Genomic DNA, 26,266 nt, shown 5'->3' with positions numbered 1-26,266 from the left:
ATTTTCAGATTAGACATGACTTCAATGTTTTATCTTACCCCTTTGTTTGATATACACTGATCAATACTACTCTATAATGTCCTCTATGTTGCTGCTGCTTCGGAGGATGTGCTATGAGACACAGAGGATAAGAATCTCTTTTTTGTGAAAGCAATTAGTCCCCTCCCACTAGCTCCGGACAACTAGAAATAAGAGATGGGTCCTGCAGACGGGATAACTGGCACTATATGCTCTTACTGCACTGAGAAGGGGCAAAAACCCTGAAAAGGATGTCTGTGGATGGAAGCCTGCCTTGCAAGCCCTTGTCATGATCGCAATACTCGCACCTTGAGTTAGACATTGACAAAAAGGGGCCACCCTGGTGTTTCCCTATTTATGTTCCAATACTCGCAACCGAGTGGGACTTAAGGGGCTATTTATCAGGATGGTGTGGTGCTCTCCCTATCATGGAGGCACCCCGTGGCAATAGGCTAGAGATATCTGGCTATCCCGTGTTTTGAGACTCGCAACCGAGGCTCCACGGACTCCTGTTTTGCATATTTAAATTTTTGGGGGCATCAGTGGAGACTCTTGATTGAGTACTTCTTTGGAATTTTTTTCACTGTTCTCCTTGAGTTCAGTGATAACTGTGTTTTGTTGGTCGATCTGCACTGAGAAGGGGCAGATAGAAAGCAAGTGGATACTGTAAATTATTTGCGTGGGGAAACTTTTATATGCTTCAATTCATACAAAATGCACATTCAAAAACATTTATCAGTTGTCATTAGGCCTTTTCACTCCTTTCTGCCCATTTTCTGAGTCACACCACTGGGTATATGGAAATGAGCCCTTTGTTCAGGGCCAGACTGGCTATCTGGCAGTTCTGACAAATGCCAGATGGGCCTGTGCCCTCTGTGGGCCACTCTACTTCTCCCAATGAGTGGATCAAGTATTGTTTCGCACAAATCATAGCAAAAACCAGCAGACCTATAAGCAGCTAGAAGCTGTGATGATGTCATTAAAAGTTTTTGAGCACTAGCTAGAGCTCAGCAGAGCCAACCAGCAACTAAAACCTTAAAGAGGTTGTCCAACATTTTTTTCTTATTAGAAATATAAATAATTTGTAATCTGTCCCTTTCCCTTAGTGGTCTTCTCTCACCTTTTTTCTCCTCTGTGCCCTTGGGCCTCCTCCTCTGTTGTTGCTTTTTGGACTTGTGTTTGTTTACATAAAGAACTTCCAGGTCACAGCGGTCAGCAGTGACATAACAACTCACCTATAGCTCCACCCCTTCCTCTCTGAATATAGCTCCACCCACTGTACCCATAGGCAGGGAAATGTTTGTCTTCCTACAAGTGTCTTTTAAGCAGCATGGTGGTTCAGTGTTTGCCAATTACTAATATTTTCAAGTAAACTACTTTTTCACTCTTTTATCTGTTGTAGGACTCCCAGCACACATGTACATGTTAGGAGTTGTAGTCCTGGGTTACAGCTACAGTAGCCATCCTACAGGTGGGTGGGATTTCTATGAGCCAGCATTCTGCTGCAGGTTTACCTTAGCAAGAAATAGATAGAATGGTGACTGCCATGAGGTGAAGTAGCATCTCTCCTCTCCATATTACACACAGCAGAAGCGCTGCCCTAACACTGTACATTTTTTCCAGTAAGGCTGGGTTCACACTACGTTTTTGCAACCCGCTTTTTTTCATCCATTTTTGCTAAATTGATAGAAAAAAGGATGCAAGTGTGTGCATCAATTTTCTCATTGACTTCCATTATTAAAAAAGACGGATCAAAACAGATCCATTTTTTTTTACGGACAAAAAACGTGTTTGACCACGTTTTTTTTTTCGTAAAAAAAAAAACGGATCCGTTTTGAACGGATGAAAAAAACGTAGTGCAAACCCAGCCTAACAATATAGGGGAAGATTTATCACAGCCTGGGCAGAGTAGCAGTTACCCATAGCAACCAATCAGATTGCTTCTTTCATTTTTAAAAATGAAACCTAGAATCTGACTGGTTGTTACGGGCAACTGCTTTCCTGTTCCTCTGCACCAGTTTTGATAAATCACCCCCATAGTTCCTTTATTTACTGTTTATAGCTTCAACCTATGTTGCAGTGCTGTACAGAGATTGTAGTCTGTCATGCTGTCCTTACTGCTGCAGTTTCTTCTGGGCTCAGATGTTAGATGTTAGGGGTGTGGCTAAAGAAATGTGGATGCATAACCCCACCCACCCGATGACTAACTGTTCCCTCACTGGCAGGAACAGGAAACAGAAGGGGAATGTGACATCACAGGAAGTAAAGAAAACACAGGCAGAGTGGTCATGTGACTGAGCCCGAGAACACAGCAAGTGCTTCAAATAAAAAATAGAAGTGTATGTAGAATATGTAACATCCACAGAGGTCAATGCAAAGATAGTTTATTAAAATATCCCGGACAACCCCTTTAAGGACCTTTACTTGAGAAAGAGGATGAGGTAATAAAGAGTCTGTAAGATAGCTTTGCTAAAGGGAAACAGGGTCACAGAGACAAGTTGGGTTTTCTAAGCAGGGGTCTAAAAAGAGGGCCACAAACAGTAGTCTATATGAGAATAAGCAGGAACCATAAGCCGGAATCGGGGACTTTGGAGTCTAATCAGTCTAATGTCTACATTCTAAGCATACATTCAATGACAACATTCTAAGCCTTCATTCTACATCTACATTCTAAGCCAACATTCTGTCTCAACATTCTAAACCTAAATTCTATGTCAGCATTCTAAGCCTGCATTCTACTGTATGTCAGCATTCTAAACCTACATTCTATGTCAACATTCTAAACCTAAATTCTATGTCAGCATTCTAAGCCTGCATTCTACTGTATGTCAGCATTCTAAACCTACATTCTATGTCAACATTCTAATCCTAAATTCTATGTCAGCATTCTAAACCTACATTCTATGTCAACATTCTAAACCTAAATTGTAAGTCAACATTCGATGACAGCATTCTATGTCAGAATGTTGACAAAGAATTTAGGTTTAGATCATTCTTGCTGTTATTGCAATACTTAATTTAAAATGTTCAATAAAAACTTAATACAAAAAAAAAAAAAGAATTAAGGTTTAGAAAGTTGAAAAAGAATGTAGGTTTAGAATGTTATGTCAACATTCTATGACAGAATATTGGTATAGAATATTGGCATAGTATTTTGTTATAGAAGCGTGACATAATATTCAAAACTTGTCATGTTCAAAAGTATGTCAATGTCATGTTGCCATATGTTGTCAAAGAATGGTGACATAGAATGTAGGTTTACAACACTCTAAGCTAACATTTTAAGCCTACATTCTATAACAGCATTATATTGCAACATTCTATGTCAGAATGTAAGCAGAGAATATTGGCATTGAATGCTGGCTTAGAATGTGGACTTAACATTCTAAACATACATTCTATGTCAACACTCTAAGGGTATTTTCACACGAACGGACTTGCAGCGAGATTCTCGCTGCGAGTCCGACAGGTCCTGACAGTTCCCACACACTATATACTCGCTGCGGTCTGAACGAACACAGCGAGTATGTAATTTTACCGCCCTTAACCCCTTCTTCTCCCGCCCGGCTCCCCCGCTGTAAGCATACATTACCTGTCCTCGCTGCACGGGTCCGGCATCCTGCTCTCCCGTCCGGCCAATCAGTGTGTTGCCCAGCCGCAGCCACTGATTGGCCGGACGGGAGAGCAGGACGCCGGACCCGTGCAGCGAGGAGAGAGGTAATGTATGCTTACAGCGGGGGAGCCGGGCGGGAGCAGAAGGGGTTAAGGGCGGTAGAATTACATATTCACTGCGGGCGCATCAGCGCGTGCCTGCATCAGAACTTTACACAGCACACAATAAAGCATGCAGCCGGAGCCGCTTGCTTCATTGTGTGAACTGACAGGTCTTTCTGCGGTTGCAATTCACTGAATTGCAGCTGCAGAAAACTGACATGTCAGTTCTTTGCGGCGAAGTATGGGATCCCGGCCGGAGCATATACTATGTGTATACGCTCAGGCCGGGATCCCATAGCAGATAAGGCAGTGTTCCACACCGTACAAAGTACGTCTGTTGTTGCCGATGGCAACAACGGCCATACTTTTATGTAGTGTGAAAATAGCCTTATATTGCAACTACTATCTATAAAAGTTTCTTAGTATTTCTTGAAGTGTTCCTTTAAGATGAATTTACGCCACCATTAAGGACATCTGAAGGAGTCGAAACAACAGGGTGAATACCTATATAACTGCATCTTCTCAATGGCTCAATGCTCAATGGCTAATCCACTTAACTATGTGTCAGATATGTGCAAAACTAAGCCAATATGCCCTTCCCAGGATTCTGAGAAAGTTGGGTGACGTTCTTGGTAATGATTGCTATATAAGTTGTCATTTTTCTTTACTCAAGACAGAAACGTAGATGCAATATAGTAGACTTTCCTTTTATTTAAATTCAGGTTACTATCACATCTTTTATGTCTCATGTCTCTTTATATATTATGTATTTCTTTGTAGAATCAATAATCAGCAAATTTACTGACTGACATTAGAGCAAAAAAATCATGTATGACGATATAAAAGTGCGGCGCCCCTTCAGGGTCAGGACATCGCCACAGCTTTCAGTTATCCAATAATTCTTGAGTTTTCTAACAAGGAGTCAGCAGAAAATATTGGTTGTCAGTAATTTTATTTATAAAACTTCCAGTAAAATAATATTTACAAGGTCTGTGAGCGACAGCTGCGCATGCCGAGCGCTGAAGATTTATAGAAATAAATTTGCAATAAAGGAAATAAAGGTTATTAAAACCAAAGCTGAATCCTGGCAATCCCATAAAACATCTCTGTCTCTGCCGGGACCGGATATATTAATCAAGATTTAAAGGGTCCTCAGCCGTCCAGATTCTACAAAGCTAAATCTTAGTCTAAAAATCTATAGCGTCAGTTACACTGGCTGGATATATCCAAGCCTATCAGGCTGGATACTGTCTGCAGGGTATACGTATCTAAGTCTCTCACAGGGATACAGTCACACCACATGACTACATATTCCGGATACTAAGCTTTCACTATTTTGTTGATACCTGCGATGTATTTTTAGTGTACGTGCACACTGCAGAATCCACTTGTAGAACTTCAAGCGGATTCTGTCGGTGACATGTTAATTCTTTGGCGGATGGTGGAATCTGCCTTAGCATAGAATGGAGCCTATGGAACAGGCGGAACTTCAAGCTGGGACGGCACAGCCGAATCCGCTTGAAGTTCTTATGTATTGAGTGAAGATTGTAATGGCTTCTCTGCACATATCCTGTTCTGCGGCCAGGTGCATTTTATGAGCTTGTATGCATTATTAGCTTCCTACTGAAATTCCAGATTTATAAGTATTAGTCCAGACCCTACCATACCTGGTATTAGCCTCCTGTAACGGAAGCAAAATCATCCATCCACAGTAAAATACAATCTGCAATAGCGGGCAGTATGCAGACCCATTCTAGTCTTTGGGCTAAAGCGCATAACCATGGATTTCATGGTTCTTGCATTTGTATATTTGTGTATTTGTGGCACCTAGACTTTATTGGCCTCACATCCATGCATTTTGCAGACCATGGGGGAGATTTATCAAAGGGTGTACAATTTAGACTGGTGCAAACTTCCACAGCAACCAATCACAGCTCAGCTTTCCTTTCAGCACTGCCTAAAGCTGAGCTGTGATTGGTTGCTGTGGGTAGTTTGCACCAGTCTAAATTTTACACCCTTTGATAAATCTCCCCCCATGTTTTTCTGGACTGGAGACCACGTGGATGTGTGTATCACCACTGGTGAAACTGTATGTAAAACAGAAAAGCAGGAGAATTTTTCAATGTTCCCCTGCCAAAAAAGTTGCTACAACTGTTTAACTTTTCTGTGTTTTGCACAAAAATTTGTGAGGATTGAATGAAATTTTAATCTTTTTTGTGGCAATTTTCCCTTAATTCCATAAATTTTCCCTAAATTCCCTAATTATAGATGGAAATTCGCTTCAATATGATTACTGTTATTCTTCAAGTATTGGTACGATACACATGTGTACATATTATATTACCTATCATGTAGTGATTCTGGGTTACAGTACTGTGCAAAAGGTTTAGGCATGCATGGATCTTAAACACATAGCCAATGTCGTCAAGAGCAATCTTTAGCAAAAAAAAATGTCCTAGAAGTGATGATATGGCCTCTACATAGCCCATAGCTCAAATCTGTCTGTGATTACATAAAGAGATGGAAGGATTTGAGCAGCGACATCCATAGATGATCTGTGGTCAGTTCTCCAAGATGTTTGGAACAACCTCCCTGCTGACTCCCAACAAAACTGTGTGGAAGTATCTAGAACTGATGTTGCAGAGATGGCAAGGGACAGTCACACTAAATACTGATTTCATGTAGATTTCTCTTCTATTTATTAAAAGACCAGAGCATAGTCCCTAAGACATATGTAGCATGGAGTTTGGTCTTATCCTCGTGCATAGTTCTCATTAAAAGAAGAGGCACAAATAGTCAATGGATAGAGACTGTTTCAGGTCCCAGTTACTTCATCTTCACAGAATCATATCCTTTGATCTCTGGTACTTCACACAGGTTTGCACTTTTTTCTCTGTTCCCACCGTCTATCTGGCTACCTCCTCCCTTTGACAGACCTTGCCTTTAATGGTGGCCATACACCTTCAATAGCGGAAAGTCTAACATTTATCCAACTGACAGGTATCTCTCCTCTTCCGACTTAGATTAGATGTATTCAGAATGGGGAATTGGATGAAGCTCTAAGGTTGTCTGGAAAACATGGATACAGCCAATGACTATATCCATGTTTTCCACATAGCCTTAGGGCTTTATCCAAGTTTAGCAGCCACCGCTAATCAAATGCCGAAAGTTCGGGTTCAGATGGACTCAAGCATGCTCGAGGTTCGCTCATCTCCAATAATAACCAATGAAGCTCTATTAAACACACCTACACCCAAGAGGATCTTGGAAAAGTCGGCTCTTCCTCATTATATTGCTTAAACTCATCTGGCAGCAGCTTATCTTACCTAGAATAAAAGGTTCAGGCAGCTGAAATTCAACTTGCCCGGCTCCTCTCTTCCCCAATATCATCTGTCAGGAAAGAGTGGGTATGACCTTACATATCAAAGGGTCGACAGGTTCTGCCAACATGTCAAAAGGGCATGGGGGCCTTAAAGGGGTTGTCCAGGAGAAAATCTTTTTCTTTCAAATCAACTGGTGTCAGAAAGTTAGATAGACTTGTAATTTATTTCTATTTAAAAATCTCAAGTCTTCCCATACTTATCAGCTGTATGTCCTGCAGGAATTTTTTTTTTTTCAGTCTGACACAGTGCTCTCTGCTGCCACCCCTGTCCAAGACAGGAATTGTCCAAAACAGTAGCAAATCCACATAGAAGACCTTTCCTGCTCTGGACAGTTCCTGTCTTGGACAGAGGTGGCAGCACTGTCTCAGACTGAAAACAACATTTTCTGCAGGACATACAGCAGCTGATAATTATGTGAGAAGTAAATTACAAATCTATATAACTTTCAGAAAACCGTTGATTTGAAAGAAACACATTTTTGCTGAATAACCCCTTTAAAATCTCTGACATCCAAGTAATTCTGTGCCATATCCAGGGGGCTCCCTACTCATGCCATTAGACTTACATCAATGTTTCCAACCAACACAACTAGGGGACCACCTTGCTTCTATGGACCCCACTCTCAGGAAACCCCCTTTTACTGTCTACCAGGCCCAGTCTACTACTTCCAGGCTTGACAAAACCAGGAAACTATACAAATCCCACATTACATGACTAACTTTCCAGGTCACTATACAAGGCTGATCCAACTATAGCAATTTAATGGCCCGCCAAAACTAAGGATTTTACTAAGATGTCAACCTTACTACAGCCTGCCTAGGGTTTGAGCACTCCACTGTTCTTCCTTATAGGTTACCCATACCGAGCTGACTTAGTTACTAAATCTCAGCAGTATCCCTAGAGCAGTGCTTCTCAAACTGTGAGGCTGGCCTCACCAGTGAGGCGTCCCCTAGTTGCTGGTGAGGCGTAGCTTTGGGAGGCAGTTCTCACAAAAGTGACAATAGGCTGCACAGTCCTTTCCCTGACTGCAACAATCTCAGGTTTAGGAACATTACTGACTCATTTTGTACTTATTTAATATCATACAGAGATTAGGAGACAAATGGAGAGTAGACTGAGCAATAGTTTTAATATACTTTCACCATAGATGGTGAGGCCTCGGCATCCTCTTGGTCAGTCTGGTGAGTCCCAGGCATCATTTTGTTGGTTGTGTGAGGCTCCAGTAGAAAACGTTTAAGAAGCAATGCCCTAGAGTGATCTACTTACAGGACCCTACCAAACACTGGAAGCCACCCTTTTTCACAGCCCGATCTCCCAAGCCCCAGGATAGACTTTTCTATGCTAGTCACTGCTCCTCCCCCTTAGTGTGCCAATGCAAAGCATCAGAGCCACCATGCCTGTCCTGCCAACACCTATACCAATCCCTGTGGTTGACAGTCCAGAAGGTTTAAATTACTGCTGCCAACCACTATAATCTAACATGACGGTAACACTGGATTTGTGACCCATTGACTTAGCTCCTGCAGTAAAACATCGTAAATACACATACGTAGCTACATAAATACATACATACATGTACAAAGTCAGAACAGACAAAAAATACACTGAAGAGTCTCTTATATGCTATATGTCCATTTAAAGTGACCGGTGACTATTTACATAAGATAGTTCCTGCAGATGAAGAATTGGCAGCCTATCCCCTTACACATATATATATATATACCATACCTCCTAAGTGTCCCTCTTTTGGAGGGACAGTGCCTACTTTTGACCCATGTCCCTCTTTACCCCTTACATGTCCCTCTTTTTGACCTACGAATTAGATTGGAATTAATAATGGTGTCTGAATTCTTACTGTATAATAGACTCAAACTTGCATATTATTCTATCATGTGGTGCAAGTTGGATCCTAAAAATTGTTATATTGAGATGAATCATGTGACATTATGGCCCCTTTCTCACATATTTTCACACATAAAAACTAATTGATTTCTATGGCCCCATACACACATCTGTAGGTGTTACAGATCCTTTTAGGGACATGATCCAAGCCATTGTGCGTCCATGTCACCTATATGACAGTGACTTCCTGCAAATGCGGATTGTAACTAAAACACATTTGTAATGCTGTCCGCAGTTGCGGGTCTGTAATTAGATAGTAGTAGATCCTGTATGTGTGAATAAATCCTTGACTTAAAAAGAAATGTCGGTAAAATGTTCCTAGCGTCAACCACAAGTGTCCCTCTTTGGCCGTTCAAAAAGTTGGGATGTATGTACAGGTTATATACTATATCCTCATCCATCCCCAACCCCTTCCACCACTCCTCATGCATAACACATACTGTATATTGTTTGCTAGGCCTGGTTGCACTGGCTTAGTGACACTCTGTCCTTGGATGGATATTACTTTTTAGATGAAATTTAGTGCTACACAACCCACAGGAGAATACATTGTTGATCAGACACAGTCATGGACACAGTATACAACAATCACATCCAGTGACGCACAGGTGACTTCTCTGAGATGTTCTCTATATACAACTTTTCTATCCTGCCCAGACCACCATGATCCTTCTTCAAGGCATTACTGGTCTTTTTAGAGCTTGCTTACCTAGCCCAGTTCCTCGGCAGCAGCAGCCTCTCAGCAGAGAGAAACTGGGTAAAGTAGTTCAGGGTAGCATGGGGCTGGCAACTCTTTCGCTCCTTTAGGGCAAACTACATTGTAGCACTCAGTGTTATGGTTAGCCCCTGCTCTCTTGGCCTCTGAAAGGGACTGATGACCTATCCCGCTAAAAATAATTTCAGCACTTTCATAGGTGAGCACCATGCAAGTGATACTATATCTTACAGTACAATAACTGTGCAAATCAGGAAGCCCTCCGCAGTAAGAGCATTCCCTCACAGGGTTCCTATAAGAAACTATTCTTCTAGTAAAGCCAACACCACAATGCTATTCCATCCATGTTAAGAAGATACCTCTCAGGGACACCATCATTTAAGGGAGAAAGATCCCAACAGGTCTAACCACTTATTGCCCACTATTCTTCCACTTTACCAAGCTTGCTATTCATAACACCATAGCTGCAGTAAAATATAGGGGATTAGTTGAATGCCATCTATAAGATTCATATAACCAGAGACCTTGACTGGTTCCACATCTTGACTAGGTGGTTCCACTATTAACCTGACATTGCATGGTTTCATGTCTAGGAGTGGATCACATTATTTAGGTGTTAGTTTTCTAGTATTCAAACAAGACTTCATATTCTTGATCCATGACCCATGTACCTAAACAGTCATTGATAGTAACAATGTTTCTTGGAATATCTAAAAACCCTCACAGAGCAGATACAGGGGGATCAATATTAACAGGAAAATATCTTTGAACACAAAAGCATCAATGGGGATTTTAAAAGCCTGGTCACATATTCTACAATCCCGATCATACCCTCCCTCAAACCATTCACAGCTGTGCTTCAGTGGAAAAGAGACTAGAAATAGAGGTCAGGATGGAGGTTTATTGCACTGTGGAAAAATCATAGAATGTTAGAAAACTGGTCAGTGCTGGAGGCTGGTTACATCTCGCTTCCCCAGGGAAAGTCCTATTCTCGTCTAATTGTATGGGGGATATTGCTCAACCAAACTGTGAATATACAGGAAAAATGAAAATAAATTCCCATACCCCCTGGTGCATTTTCACACACCACATACCCATTTATCCCAATTAAAGGGCAGCATTGTTTCCTAGGTGGATAGCCCCATTGTTTACTAATATGCCTTTCCCCATAGAAAGAGACCACTGGGTATTGGATATTGTTATCCTGAGGTTGGCATCCTCTTCATGTTTGCCTTTAAAGGGGTACTCCAGAAAAAAAAGATAGTTGTCAAATTAACTGGTGTCAGAAAGTTATACTGATAAAGTTATACTGATTTGTAAATTACTTCTTAAAAAAAAACCTCAAGCCCACTTCTAGTACTTTGCTGTATGCAAAAAGTGGTGTATTCTTTCAAGTCTGACACAGTGCTTTCTGCTGCCACCTCTGTCCATGACAGAAACTGTTCAGAGCAGTAGCAAATCCCCATAGAAAACCTCCTTTTCCCTAAACAGTTCCTGACATGGTGGCAGCAGAGAGCACTGTGTCAGAATGGAAAGATTACACCACTTTCTGCAGGGCATACAGCAGCTGATAAATTTTAAACATTTTTTTTTCCTCTGAAGTACCCTTTTGTGGCCCCCAAATCCTAAAACACTATGCACTGTGCAAGCTTAACTGAATGTCATAAAATGCTGATCAATAAAGCATGATCTGTCCAGCCAAAGAGAGAAAATGATTAAATAGCCACAGGATTTAGGTGTGACCGAGTATACTGTATGTTGCTGTATCTCACAACCAGAAAGGAGACTAAACAAATTATTGGAACATTAGGTTGGAAAAGACTGAATAACACAGTTTCCAGCATATTTAACCAAAACCATGCTATAGGTAACAATGTGTGGTAACTAAGTAACATTTATTCTTTGGGGGGAGATTTATCAAACATGTTAAAGTTTAAAGTGAAACTCTACTACTTCTGGCAGCTGAGAGTCTACCCAGTCTAGGCAATCCACATTAGCGGCACACATCTTGATGGTTTGTTACAATGTGTCAGTGCAGTTAAAATGTATCCAGGCTAGGGATTGGGGATTGCTTAGACTAATGCTACATTTACACGAAACGATAATTCGCCCGATCGTACGATTAACGATGTTGGAGTAATGATTTTTTTTTCATAACGATCAGCATTTAGACGGTATGCTATATCGTATGGAAGATTCGTTGTGCAATCGTTTTGCGATCGCTTAAGCCTATCTCACACATTGGTTAAAAATCGGCGAACGACTGTTCACACGGAAAGATCTACGAATTTTTTGCGAACGATCAACGACGATTTGAGAAGTTGTTGAAAGATCAAAATGAACGATTTCTCGCTCGTCGTTTGATCGTTCGCTGCGTTTACACGTACGATTATTGTTCAAATTCTATCGTTATCGTGCAAATTCGCACGATAATCGTTCCGTGTAAAAGCAGCATAAAACCAAATGTAACAAACCGTCATCTATAGTAAGCGTTAGGTCAAAATTTAAACAGGAGGAGTGCATCTGTTCACTGACAGAAAGCAGGATCTTGTAGTAAAATGCAAAAACTGTTAGGGCATGTGCACACTACGGAAATCACGGGGATAACTTGCTGCGGATTCCGCATCCCATCCCTGCCAGCTCCTGCTTCACTCTCCACTTGTCCTATAGACTTCATTCTATGGTCAGGCGGATTTCAATGTACACCTGTAGAATGAACCTGTCCATTCTTTTGGGCGGACATAGTGTGCAGATACCCTTACAGAGCTTTTCATTATGTAATGATTAAGCTACTGTGTATTTACATATGCTGTATAAGTGGAGTCCTTTATCATTCTATGGACAGTGAAATGGATTATGTATAAAGAGGAACACTCACTAAAGTGAAGGGAGTGATGTTGTGGATTGGGCATTTCCTGTTAAGACCTCATTTTATAAATAAATTGAGGGAGATTACATATTACACATAAAGGGGAATTTCACATCAGTTTTCTGGTATACTGAATTTGCAATTATTTTTCACATTTGTGGTGTCCCACCACAGTGGGTTTTATTTCTCCTGTGCACCTCTGAAAAAGATTCCTCTTTCAGGTTTAAAAGTGGTGATGAAGTAGTCTGAAGTTTTGCCACTAGGTGTCAGTACTTTATATGTCGATGTAGTGCACAGATGAAGTCAGTAATGGGTTAAGGTTTTATGTATACCATGTGTTATTCTTGACCAGTGTTTCTCAACTCCAGTCCTCAAGTCCCAACAACAGGTTATGTTTTGAGGATTTCACAGGTTATATAATTATAATCAGTGCACCAGTAAATGCTACAGCTGTTCGTTGTATGGGATATCCACAAAACATGACCTGTTGGTGGGTCTTGAGGACTGGAGTTGAGAAACACTGTTCTTGACCAATAGGAGATACTCTCTACTTCTAATATATCTCTTTTCTTCTTTTTTTATGCACACACTCATCCCCACCACTCAGTTCTTACTAGATTCTCAGAAAGGGAAGACACAAAACCTACAGTTCCTGCTGTAGTTAAGCCAGCGCCTGGCTGCTGCTGGGACCCCTGTCAGGGACAACAGTGTGCAGTCTAGTCTAGACACTTAGGTGTGTAGATGCCGCTAGAGACAACCAGTTCTTTGACTACTACCACTATGTTCAGTATGAAGTGCTAAGCACTTTAAAGGAAGACAAGTCAAGGAACACCCTAACCCACACCGAGAACACATCTAAAAGGAGCAGGGCAGTATCCTGAACACAAGAGGAACTAGCCTAGATAGGACAAAGCTACCGTAAAGAAGGTCTACATATCCTATCTACATATCTCGCAGTGCAAGTAACTGGGACACCCCCGAACACTTAGCTAGGCCCAGGTAACAATGTCTGGGGCTTGTAGTACCCTGACAGGACAGGTAACTCGACACTGTAGGGCACAAGGGGGTCAGACACAGTCTAAACACAACTACAAGTACAAGTATCTCACTATAAAGTATATTTCTTCAAGTTTCGGCAGAGTACACAGCTACATTGGGTTGGGGCTCCTCCGGCAAACTCCTCTACTCTACTCTCTAAGCACCGCTACAACTACCTCTCTACTATTCTACTTCTCCAGCACCTCCTTAAACACAACAAGTTTAAGCATTAAAGTCTGTGTCAAAAATGTATCTACTCTTCAAAAGTGTATTGTTATCCTGAAGAACTTGACAGTAAAGTTTTTTTTAATTTTTTACATCACTGGGACTCTGTCATACTTCGTACACACAAGCACCCATACACACAAACCATACACCTTGGATTATTTTTCCCCTTTCTGTGGGTGGCAGTACCAATAGTCCGGGTGGGTCAATTTCCACTACAACCTGGCAGGTCACCGGACATTGGGGAACACAGCCAGGCACATAAACAATGCAGGTACTAACATCACACCTATGTGCTGGACAAGCACTCGCATAACGACAATACCATCTTTGACTGAGCTGTCACAACTCACTCGCACACCACACATTTGTGCAAACTTTTTTTTTTTTTTAAGTTTTTGAATTTTAATATCTTATTAAAAGTGCCAATAAAAGTGGACAGCATTTAGTGGAAGGGATATGGTGGTGCCCAGATAGCCGAAGAGTCAGAAATAAGCCAGAATAATTAATGAGCCTCTACTCTCATTACAGTCTGTAGAAGCCGCCACTCTATGAATAGACCACTCTTTTACTGAACCAGTTGGAACCCTGATTGAAAAGATGACACATTGGACTATGCGCTAAGAATTATATGGCTAATGATCCGAAGTGTGTTGCATTGCCAGACTGCAGCAAGAGGGAAGAGGCGACCGGCAAGTGAGGGAATGATAGGAGTCACTTAGGATTAGTAATGAGCAAGAAGCTACCTGGGGAGCATGAATGAGATGGGGATCCATGTCCATAAGGACGAGGAATAAAAGAGAGTCATGCTGAGGATGAGGAATGAGCCAGGAGCCATGCTGATGACCAGGAATGAGATTATGATCCATGATAACAACTAGAAATAAGAGATGAAACTATAGAATACAGGGAGGAGTCATACTGGGGGACATCATGGGATAAAGGGCTATGATGGGGATCAGAAATGAGAAGGAGCCATAATGGTGAAGAGAGAAAGAGATGGAAAACCATGCTGAGAAGAAAGAAGCCATGCTGGGGAGTAGGAATAAGATGGGAAGCCATGCTGAGGAATAACAAAGAAATAGGGGACAGGGCTAGGGACTTTAACCCACATTGTGTATATTTTTTGTTCAAATTCAGGTGGCTGGCTGCTAGAAGCGTCACTATATGTAGTAAGATGTGCTACAGCATGCAGCATGCGCCACTGTCATACATCTGGCACAACTGCTGCCTGTCTCATTTAGTTTTATACAGTCTGAAGACAGTACTAATAAATATCCCCCAACATGAACACCTTATTCTGTGGATTGTATTTTCCAATATGAAACAAGAAAGCATTTATAAAGAAGAAAAAATCTATCTCTGGAAAATTATGGACATTTGGCGATAAAATAGCAAAGACCATAGAGAGCAATCTGTAAGACAATAACATTAAGTAAGGAATCACATTGAAGCGCCACACTGGGAATGACTTCACACGCCGTCGCCATGTTATCTTCCAATATTTCTGTGACATTGGAACGCGGACAGATAAGACGAGCAGGAAATTGTTATCTGTCTTCAGCTGCTGTTTGTCAACTCAGACGATGCCCAAAATGAAAACAACCCAAGGAAGCAGATTGTATGGCAATATGAGAGAGCTGGGCCATGAGGAGTATATGGAGCCGGGACACAAGGAGCACATGGAGAAGGGACTGTCAGTGTTCTCTAGGATACAGCAACATTCCCACAGTGTAGCATCCACAGCACATGCTGATTACAGATCACAAAATATTACCAGTCATCCAGAACCCAAAGCACCCCCATGTCTACCCAGAGAGAAAGATGACCAAGCAAGGGTGTACAGGGTAATTACACACTGACACTTGGTATACAAGGTAATGACACGCTGACACTTGGTATACAAGGTAATGACACGCTGACACTTGGTATACAAGGCAATGACACGTTGACACTTGGTGTACAGGGCAATGACACACTGACACTTGGTATACAAGGCAATGACACGCTGACACTTGGTGTACAGGGTAATGACATACTGACACTTGGTATACAGAGTAATGACACACTGACACTTGGTATACAAGGTAATGACACGCTGACACTTGGTGTACAGGGCAATGACATGCTGACACTTGGTGTACAGGGTAATGACACACTAACACTTGGTATACAGAGTAATGACACACTGACACTTGGTATACAAGGTAATGACACACTGACACTTGGTATACAAGGTAATGACACGCTGACACTTGGTATACAAGGCAATGACACGCTGACACTTGGTGTACAGGGCAATGACACGCTGACACTTGGTATACAAGGCAATGACACGCTGACACTTGGTGTACAGGGCAATGACATGCTGACACTTGGTGTTCAGGGTAATGACACACTGACACTTGGTACACTGTACAAGGCAATGACACGCTGACACTTGGTGTACAGGGCAATGACATGCTGACACTTGGTGTTCAGGGTAATGACACACTGACACTTGGTACACTGTACAAGGCAATGACACGCTGACACTTGGTGTACAGGGCAATGACACGTTGACACTTGGTGTACAGGGTAATGACACGCTGACACTTGGTGTTCAGGGTAATGACACACTGACACTTGGTACACTGTACAAGGCAATGACACGCTGACACTTGGTGTACAGGGCAATGACACGTTGACACTTGGTGTACAGGGCAATGACATGCTGACACTTGGTGTACAGGGTAATGACACACTGACACTTGGTACACTGTACAAGGCAATGACACGCTGACACTTGGTATACAAGGCAATGAGACGTTGACACTTGGTGTACAGGGCAATGACACGCTGACACTTGGTGTACAGGGCAATGACACACTGACACTTGGTACACTGTACAAGGCAATGACACGCTGACACTTGGTATACAAGGCAATGACACGTTGACACTTGGTGTACAGGGCAATGACACGCTGACACTTGGTGTACAGGGTAATGACACACTGACACTTGGGGTACAGGGTAATGACACGCTGACACTTGGGGTACAGGGTAATGACACGCTGACACTTGGGGTACAGGGTAATGACATGCTGACACTTGGTGTACAGGGTAATGACACACTGACACTTGGGGTACAGGGTAGTGACACGCTGACACTTGGGGTACAGGGTAATGACACGCTGACACTTGGGGTACAGGGTAATGACATGCTGACACGTGATGTACTTCCCATAGATAAAGCTTCAGTAATCAAAAAGAAATACCATGCACTTAACAAGTTGTCAGCACTAAAGCTCAACCCCCCTCCCACCATTACTGAATCATAAATATCCATATACCCCGTGCCGAGCTTCACAGCCATTCCCTTATTGATCACAAAACTAGAATCCAGAAGTTCATGCCCCACATTACTCCTGGCCAAGGCATCCAGCATCACAGTCCTCCATAGTCCCATACCTGACCTCAAATAAGGCTACATATCACATGTAATCTCCACTAGACTCTCACCAGAGCTCCTCTATGCATCGCTGTGTAATTATTTCATTCCACCTCCTCATCCACAGATAAGCACATAACTGATATTAATACAGCTACGTTCACAGTCCATATGTTTATAGAAAAGGTGACGAGTAAAATTCTCCAAGAAACATGCAGCACCTTCCCGCAGAGATGCCACCATCTCACTAGAGATGCTATGCAGCGAGATCCACAGATATGAACCTGTGTGTCTGACAGAATGTCCTCCATCCGCGTCGCCTCCTCCTCAGAACATACACATTTATAATCTGCTTAGCCAGATCGACAATTTCATCAGAAGAGGATCAGTGAGGGAGTCTGCACCTAATATACACACAATATAATAGACTGTGCCTCACACAGGGCGCTGCTTTCTGTAGTCATCAGGGAGGGAGGGTTATACAACCTATCCCCTAACCATTGAGTGATCAAGATTTTACTATTTTGTAGTTCTTTCCCTAACCATATATTAAAGTTCATACCATGCCAAAAAGTGGTGTCATACAGTACCCAAATATTAGTTTCATGTAGTGCTTAACTGTCACTGTCGTTTTTTTTTTTTGCAGAAATCAATAGCCCAGGCAATTTTAAGAAACTTTGTAATTGGGTTTTTTTAAGCAAATATGCCATTATCTGCATTTAAAAAGACTTTTCCCAGGTCCACCCCCTCCCTACTCTCTTTCATTCACTGCTCATTATCAGGAAATCAGTTATGCTCAGCCAATGGCGGCTGAGCAGCTGATGATGCGGCAGAGGGCGGCCGGCAGTAGGGACGGTCGGAGCGGTTCGTCCGGCCGCCCGACGATGACATCATTGTTACAAGATGGCGGACGGGGGTCGACACGAACCAGGTGAGTATAGAGCACTACACTTCCGGGTCTAGCGTGGGTGGGTAGCTGTAAATTAACTCTGTTGTCCTGTTTTGGTGCCTCATTTCTCTCCACCCCTCCCCTCTCCATAGAGAACAATGAAGACAGGGGGAGAGCTTTAAACTGCTTTTTCATGATAAAAATGCATTTTTCAGCTAATAAACCCAATTACAAAGTTTCTTAAAATCGCCTGTACTTAAAGAAAAATTAAACAACAGTGACACTTTAATTAATGGCACCATAAAGTGCCTAAGTATGTATACATGTGTCCACCTGTATAAGGCTATGTTCACATTACGTTTTAGCCCCACGTCAGACTACACATCGAAAATCATTGAAAAAAGGATACTGATGTGCAGCCCGATGTGCGGCCGATGGCCCCATTGACTTGAATGGGCTGGACAGAGTCATTTTGTGACTCTCTTCTGTCCATCTGCCCAACGGATACTTCTTTTGTGCAGGACTCAAAAGCCTGGAAGACCACGCTTTTGAGTCCTGCACAAAAGAAGTACATGTCGGCCAAATGAACAGAATGTAGTTACAAAATGACTCTGTCCTGCCCATTCAAGTCAATGGGGCCATCGGCCGCACATCGGGCTGCACATCATCATCCTTTTTTCATTGATTCTCGACGTGTAGCCTGACGTGGCGCTAAAACGTGATGTGAACACAGCCTAACCCGACATCACACTGCACTAATACACACTGCTATACCTGTAGAACAGCACCACAGTGCAGCACTCCTGTCTCCATAACCCACCCCTCTACTCACCTGGCAGTTTTTACACACACGCACACACACACACTCACAGACAAGACACACATACAAATACACAGAGCAGCACTGGCTCCCTCCTTTACCTCCTCTTCTACCTGTGGCAGCTACTCTTTCCCATGCCTCCTCTCCACACACACACATTTCAGCAGCTCCTCTGCATTCCTTCAGTTCTTCTCTACTGCCCCCTAGTTTAAGGACCTAGGAAATCAAGGTCGTGTCATAATGACATCATCCATATCCTTAACCTACTGTTTGTAGGGAGCCTACACTGATGATGCAGGGCTGTCATCATCACTGTAGTCTCTTCTTTGGAGTTTCTGCTGTGTGCTAAGGTCGGCACAGGCAGACATCCTGCACCTCACAGTTTATAAGAAGTGCTGATCTAAATACTAGTACCATACAGTGTACAAATAACATTATCATTTAGTGCCAAAATACAGCGCCATACAGTGAGCAAATATTAGGCGCATACCGTAATTAAGAGGAAAAAGTTACCTTTTTAGGGTAGATTAGCTTGTCTGATGTAACTGGATCAGTAGGTGGAAACAAAGCTTTAAAGTTACCCATACCTTTTACCATCTTCCTTTTCCCTTGGTTGAACTCTCTGACATGTATTAAGTTTTTTTTTTACAGTGACAGTGCCTTTTTAAGTTATTCCCTATTTAAAGGGATAACTGGCTGATCACTAGGGGTCTGACCGCTGGAGCCCCCACCAATTCTGAGAACAGGCAGCAAAAGCAGCCTAAACTCAGCCATGTTTAGAAGTCCCATAGAAAATAAAAGAAATGCTTAATTAATTCTAGGGGATATTTCACCTCCATTCTCTTCTTCTAACTTCCACTGATCTGCCGGCTATCTTTATACTATGGACCACTTTAAGTACTAAGTCCATAGTGTCAGTAAAAACTCAGGATTACATGTAAATTATCTTTTATGATGTCACTCGCTGTGTGACATCATTGAGGGAGCAAAGGAATGGTTATAGTCAGCCCCCCCAAAATACTCCAGCAATAAATCCAACATTATGGCTGTAATAACTGGTCCCGCATTGGTTCCCAAACCTTCCTTGTCATGGAACAATGTTGCGTGTCTAACGGAAACTTCACTGCATTATCTTAATATTCAGCAGTCTGGAAAGGTTGGCTATCCACCAGTCTGGGAGCTGTCCTGGCAATCATATTGGTTAATATTACTCAACTTTTTAGGCACCAGATCCAGCTAAGAAATGGATTAAAACTGATCACCTGACAGATACGGAATAATTGAAGGCTTAACCGGTCATAAGCAGATATATAACATAGTGGGAAAGTGGAAATTTCTCCCCTTTTCAAATCCATTTCTGGTTTTGGCTTAAAAAAATCTGCCAGATAATCTGTCTGTGTAAAGGCACCTTCCACACTGAAGGGCAGGGATTTCACACAGAGTACGGCTAAGTTCACACAAGGTATCTTTTGTATCAATTACGGCCGTTGTTGCTAATTGCTACAATGGCTTTGATTGATACAAAAGATACATTGCATACAAATTTACCAGAATATTTACAGTATTAGACAAAAATCATCTTAAAAGGAAACTATCAGCAGGTTAGAAATATGTAGCCTGCTGATATGCCCCTATAGTGCAAAACCTTGAATGCCACTTTGGTCAAACAATAATCATAAAATTGGGGGGATGGGGGGACTTAGTGATCTAACTCGTTCACCAGATACGGGGTCAACTGGAATGGAAATCTCTAGCAGCTATGAGGTTCCAGTTTTTGGCATATGGACATCCACATAAGTGCTAAATTGATTAAGATGCCTGTGCCCCCTGTGTCTTATTCCACTGTAATGTGAAGGACAACCATAGGATGACACACCATACTAAATAGATTCCCCCCAATGTGGAACTTTTTATTATACAAGGAGTTCACATAAACAAGGACCGCTTATTTAAGTGTCTCCAATCTAAAGTCCTCTGTCTATTTGTCCATTTGCTCCTGGTTTTACGCCATGATATACAATATAATTGTCATCCCTGCCCATGGCCGTCACTGTCCAGGGCTACTGCTGCACAACTTTCTCTGGCCCGGTGCTAATTGTCGCAGCCAGAGGGACTGTCACTGCCTTGGGTTATATAGGAATAACATTACAATTAGTGATGGAGTCTTCTATCTCCCATCATGTCTCCTGAGAATCTTCCCTCTTCACCCTCTAATCCTAAAACACACACACACATATATTTAACCCTTTTTCCTTACTGCCACATCTCAGAAGGCAGAAGACACTTCTGCTTATAAAAAGGTATCATTAAAAAGGAGCTGTAAGCAGGAGTGGGGGAATGTAGTGTCCAAGCCCATAGCAGACAGGGCAGATCACACCACAGTCACAGACATCTTCAGTGCCGGATAGGGCATGGACTACAACTCCCATGGGTTTACATACAGGTGTTATAGACAGTAAATGTAACATCAGAAATATCTGATAGATAGATAGATAGATAGATAGATAGATAGATAGGAGAGACAGAAGAAATATAGATATGAGATAGATAGATAGATAGATAGATAGGAGAGACAGAAGAAATATAGATATGAGATAGATAGATAGAATAGATAGATGATAGATAGATAGAAGAAATATAGATATGAGATAGACAGATAAATAGATAGATAGATATTGAAAGACATGAGAGACATAGAAGATTGATAGATATGAGATAGACAGACACACATAATAAAGATAAATAGACAGATATAAGATAGATACCATACATAACAGAGATATTGATAAATAATGGATAGATCTGATAGATAGATAGATAGATAGATAGATGATAGATATAAGATAGATTCCATACATAACAAAGATATAGATAGATAATAGATAGATGTCATAGATAGTTGATAGATAGATAGATATAAAATAGATACCATACATAACAAAGATATAGATAGATAATAGATAGATCTGATAAATAGATTGATATGAGGTAGCTAGCTAGATAGACATACATGTTATACATCACATATTAGACATAAACAACTCTTAAATATCACGGTCATTAATCAGATTTACTTAGTGTGATGTTGGATCCTCTGCACCATGACCTGCAGAAAATGTCACCAGCCTATTACTACTGAGAGGAGGGGGAGCTAGGTATTTCTAATAGATTCCCTAGGACTCCAAAAAGTAATAGGAGCCAGCCTCCACACCCCCAGTGTCAGCCAATGTCACCTGTCTATATTTAGTGATCCAGAGGCATGATGGAATACATAGACTGCTATTGGATATCCAGTATAGATAATGATGGGGATACCACTAAGCATAGGATACGCTGAGTAAGTGGCACACAGTGCTGAGTGCTGCAGGCTGTGTACACAATGCATGCCTGACAGCAGCAGCGGCAGCAGGAGGAGGACACCCCCGGGCACCGGCACCAGAGCTGCCCAGTGCAGCAGAGGAGGCTGACACCTCCATCCTCACCCCTCCCCCGCCCCTCACCTGCAGTCAGCGGGTCCCGGGATCCCTCTCCTCCTCCTCGGGCTCACCGATGGGAGATTGGAGCTGGGCACGGAGCTGGCACAGAGCAGGATAGCTAGACTGGGCACGAACATTGAACGTCAGAGACTTAGAGACCCGGTGATGAGCGAGAAAATCCCTCCTCTTACAGCAAAGAGGACGGAGGAGGGAGAGGTGAGGATAGACCGAGAGGAGGGGTGCAGAGGAGGAGAGGATAGACACAGAGGAGGGGTGCAGAGGAGGAGAGGATAGACACAGAGGAGGAGAGGATAGACACAGAGGAGGGGTGCAGAGGAGGAGAGGATAGACACAGAGGAGGAGAGGATAGACACAGAGGAGGAGAGGATAGACCTAGAGGAGGGGTGCAGAGGAGGAGAGGATAGACCTAGAGGAGGGGTGCAGAGGAGGAGAGGATAGACACAGATGAGGAGAGGATAGACACAGAGGAGGAGAGGATAGACACAGAGGAGGGGTGCAGAGGAGGAGAGGATAGACCCAGAGGAGGGGTGCAGAGGAGGAGAGGATAGACCTAGAGGAGGGGTGCAGAGGAGGAGAGGATAGACCCAGAGGAGGGGTGCAGAGGAGAGGATAGACACAGAGGAGGAGAGGATAGACACAGAGGAGGAGAGGATAGACACAGAGGAGGAGAGGATAGACACAGAGGAGGGGTGCAGAGGAGGAGAGGATAGACCCAGAGGAGTGGTGCAGAGGAGGAGAGGATAGACACAGAGGAGGAGAGGATAGACACAGGAGAGGAGGGGTGCAGAGGAGGAGAGGATAGACACAGAGGAGGAGAGGATAGACACAGGAGAGGAGGGGTGCAGAGGAGGAGAGGATAGACACAGAGGAGGGGTGCAGAGGAGGAGAGGATAGACCGAGAGGAGGGGTGCAGAGGAGGAGAGGATAGACACAGAGGAGAGGATAGACACAGAGGAGGGGTGCAGAGGAGGAGAGGATAGACACAGAGGAGGGGCAAAGAGGAGAGATGAGGATAGACACAGAGGAGGGATGAGGAGGGACACAGAGGCGGGTTGCAGAGAGAAACTTATATAAACTAATTTTGTATATAGGAGGAGGATGGAAGGATAGACATAAGAATAGGCAGGATGGATACAGAGGAGGGAGAAGTGAATAGACAGAGAAGGTTAACAAAGCTGGACAAGTAAAGATAGACACAGAGGAGGGGTAAACAATGGGAGAGGCGAGGATACCTACATACATACATATACATAAATATGTTTTAAGTACTAATTATGAGACTTTGGTTTGTTTTTTACATTTCCTTCTAATGCACAAGCCAGGTAGGAAAGCAACAGAGAAGTCACCAGCAGCACTCACCAGTCTTCAGGAAGTATGTTCCTTTATTCAGGATGATATCAAACAGGTTGGTGTGGGCAGGGGGAGACAGATCCAGCAGATGCGGTGCCCCTTAGGCCTGCTGGATCTGTTTCCCGTTGCCCCACACCAACCTGTTTGATGTCATCCTGAAAAAAGTAACATATTGCCTGAAGACTGGTGAGTGTTGCTGGTGACTTTTCTGTTGCTTTCCTACCTGGCTTGTGCATTATAATATAATAATCATTAGAAGACACTGGCCAGGGAAGATCAGTGCCCTTAGGTTGGTAGTCACGCCCCCAGTACACCAAAGAGCCTCATTAGCCTATAAAATAACTAAGAGATATCACAAAAACAGCTCGGAGGATCAAGGTAGGAAAACTTTCTTCATCCTCAGAGCCCTGTGAACAATAGGGAGATATCAGCAGGTTAGATGCTTCTAACCTGCTGATTGTTTCCCTCTTAGTACATAGTGGGTAGGTTGCTTGTTACAGATTTTAGATAAACAACAGATAGACACACATACAAAAAACGGACGCACTATAGTGTAGTACCTTCAGTGGATCAAGAAACAGGTGCCATTCATTAAATGGCAATAACCTGGTTAGGTTGTGCTGAACTAGGCACAACTCTATGAATCATTTGTATTGAGTAGAAGTACCGAAGCCTGGCTTGTGATCTCGCATTTGTCATCCGTCATGATGCGATTGCCCAGAAAACACCAACTTATGCTGCGTTTACACAGAACGATTATTGTGCGAATTCGCACGATAACGATCGAATTTGAACGATAATCGTAAGTGTAGAAGCTGCGAACGATCAAACGACGAACGAAAAATCGTTCATTTTAATCTTACAACATGTTCTAAAATCGTCGCTCGTCGTTCCGTGTAAACAGTCGTTCGCCGATTTAACCAATGTGTGAGATAGGCTTAAGCGATCGCAAAACGAATTTCCGTACGATATATCGTACCGTCTAAACGCTGATCGTTATGAAAAAAAAATCGCTACTCCGACGTCGTTAATCGTACGATTGGGCCAATTATCGTTTCGAGTAAACGCAGCATTACATCCACCAATTGGATCAACCTTTTAGCCTTGGTGCAGGAATAGGGACATGTCGCTCTTTTCTACTGTACATTTTATTGGAGTGTGCAATAAAGTTGTGCTTTTATTAGCAACAGGAGGCTGAAAGGTTGAAAAAAGACAAATTTGGTCAGCTCTCCTGAAAGGCAGAAAGGTTGATCCAATTGGTGGATGTAAGTTGGTACATAGAGATAAAATTGTGTTTTACCTCAGACCCCTCCTCCTCTATGTTTGCCAACAAACATGGAACTTATTGCTGTGGGAACATGTTTTGTTAAGCAATCCATAGAGTCCATCAAGAATAGTGAGGATTGAAATAATGCTACTATACCTACAACCTAGGCTTGGAATGTGTCACTCATCATTCCCGATGGAGAAGACAAACCAAGAAATGTCACCCTAAAACTAAAATTTATTTTTCAAAATGTTCATAGACATTTAATTTATCTGCTGTAGAAGACATTACAATGTATACCGTGTGACACCTCATGTGATAAGTCTCCTTGTTAAACTCGAGGCCTCATCATTTTTCCATGAACAAAGTATCCAGTAATGTAAATGAATGTTTCCAATCCCGCAGGGTCATTATATTTCATCGCAGCTCCTGGACGGAAGATCTTAGGCTGTTCGTGTCGAGACTGTGACAATATCAGTACAATGGTCAGTAATGACCGTCATACGTGGCTGGCCAGCTCTCTGCGGTGCACTTCACCTTCAGATTCACCACTCGCTGTAAGGATTAGGGTAAAGACCTGTCTGTTAATTAAAACTAGAGCAATCTATCTCTGTCCTACATCCTTTTTTTCCCCAGGACACTGCAGCTACCTGTCACTCTCAGATTTTTCTTATTTCATTATCTTTATGAGCAGAAATTCCCTTCAGCTAGCCGAGGATATTGATCCTGAGTGAGGATCCTGTCTTACAAACGACTTTAACCTTTTAGTGCCCGATTGGGGACATGGAGCTCGACTTTTGCACCTTCAGACCAGATGGTAAAGGGTTACACACCCCTATGCTAAAAATCCAGGTGGCATCCAGGACAAAAACAACAACAAAAAAAGGAGGGTCTAATCCCGCAGAGACGCCATCACCTTGTTCTGTACCCTACAAAGACAAGGAGAGGGAATTCATTAATATTTAGCCTACCTGGAGGAATGACAGGCCATGTAATTACTGAACAAAGGGAGAGAGGTTAATGGCAACAAGGAATTCAAAGATATAAATGAGAATGCAGAAATTCCAGAATTCTATATAGGAAAGTGACAGCTGTAATAGATCTGCTAGGTGTGATGCTAGTTAACATCAATCAGCAAGGAAAGAAGAA

At 42.5% G+C, this 26,266-nt stretch overlaps 1 protein-coding gene across 1 annotated transcript in view; it reads right to left on the bottom strand.

Annotated features, from left to right (window-relative positions):
- LOC138788593 (contactin-4-like) overlaps window positions 1-22,579 on the bottom strand; it is a 177,077-nt gene extending 154,498 nt beyond the window's left edge. Inside the window, exon 1 of the mRNA XM_069966625.1 lies at window positions 22,504-22,579. The gene's annotated coding sequence lies outside the window, so the exon portion shown is untranslated. The remainder of the gene's footprint in view (window positions 1-22,503) is intronic.
- Window positions 22,580-26,266: the final 3,687 nt, after the last annotated feature.

Source organism: Dendropsophus ebraccatus, chromosome 4 (assembly GCF_027789765.1).
Source record: "Dendropsophus ebraccatus isolate aDenEbr1 chromosome 4, aDenEbr1.pat, whole genome shotgun sequence".
NCBI classification, from domain to species: Eukaryota; Metazoa; Chordata; class Amphibia; order Anura; family Hylidae; genus Dendropsophus; species Dendropsophus ebraccatus.
This window is presented reverse-complemented; position numbering and strand designations above follow the sequence as displayed.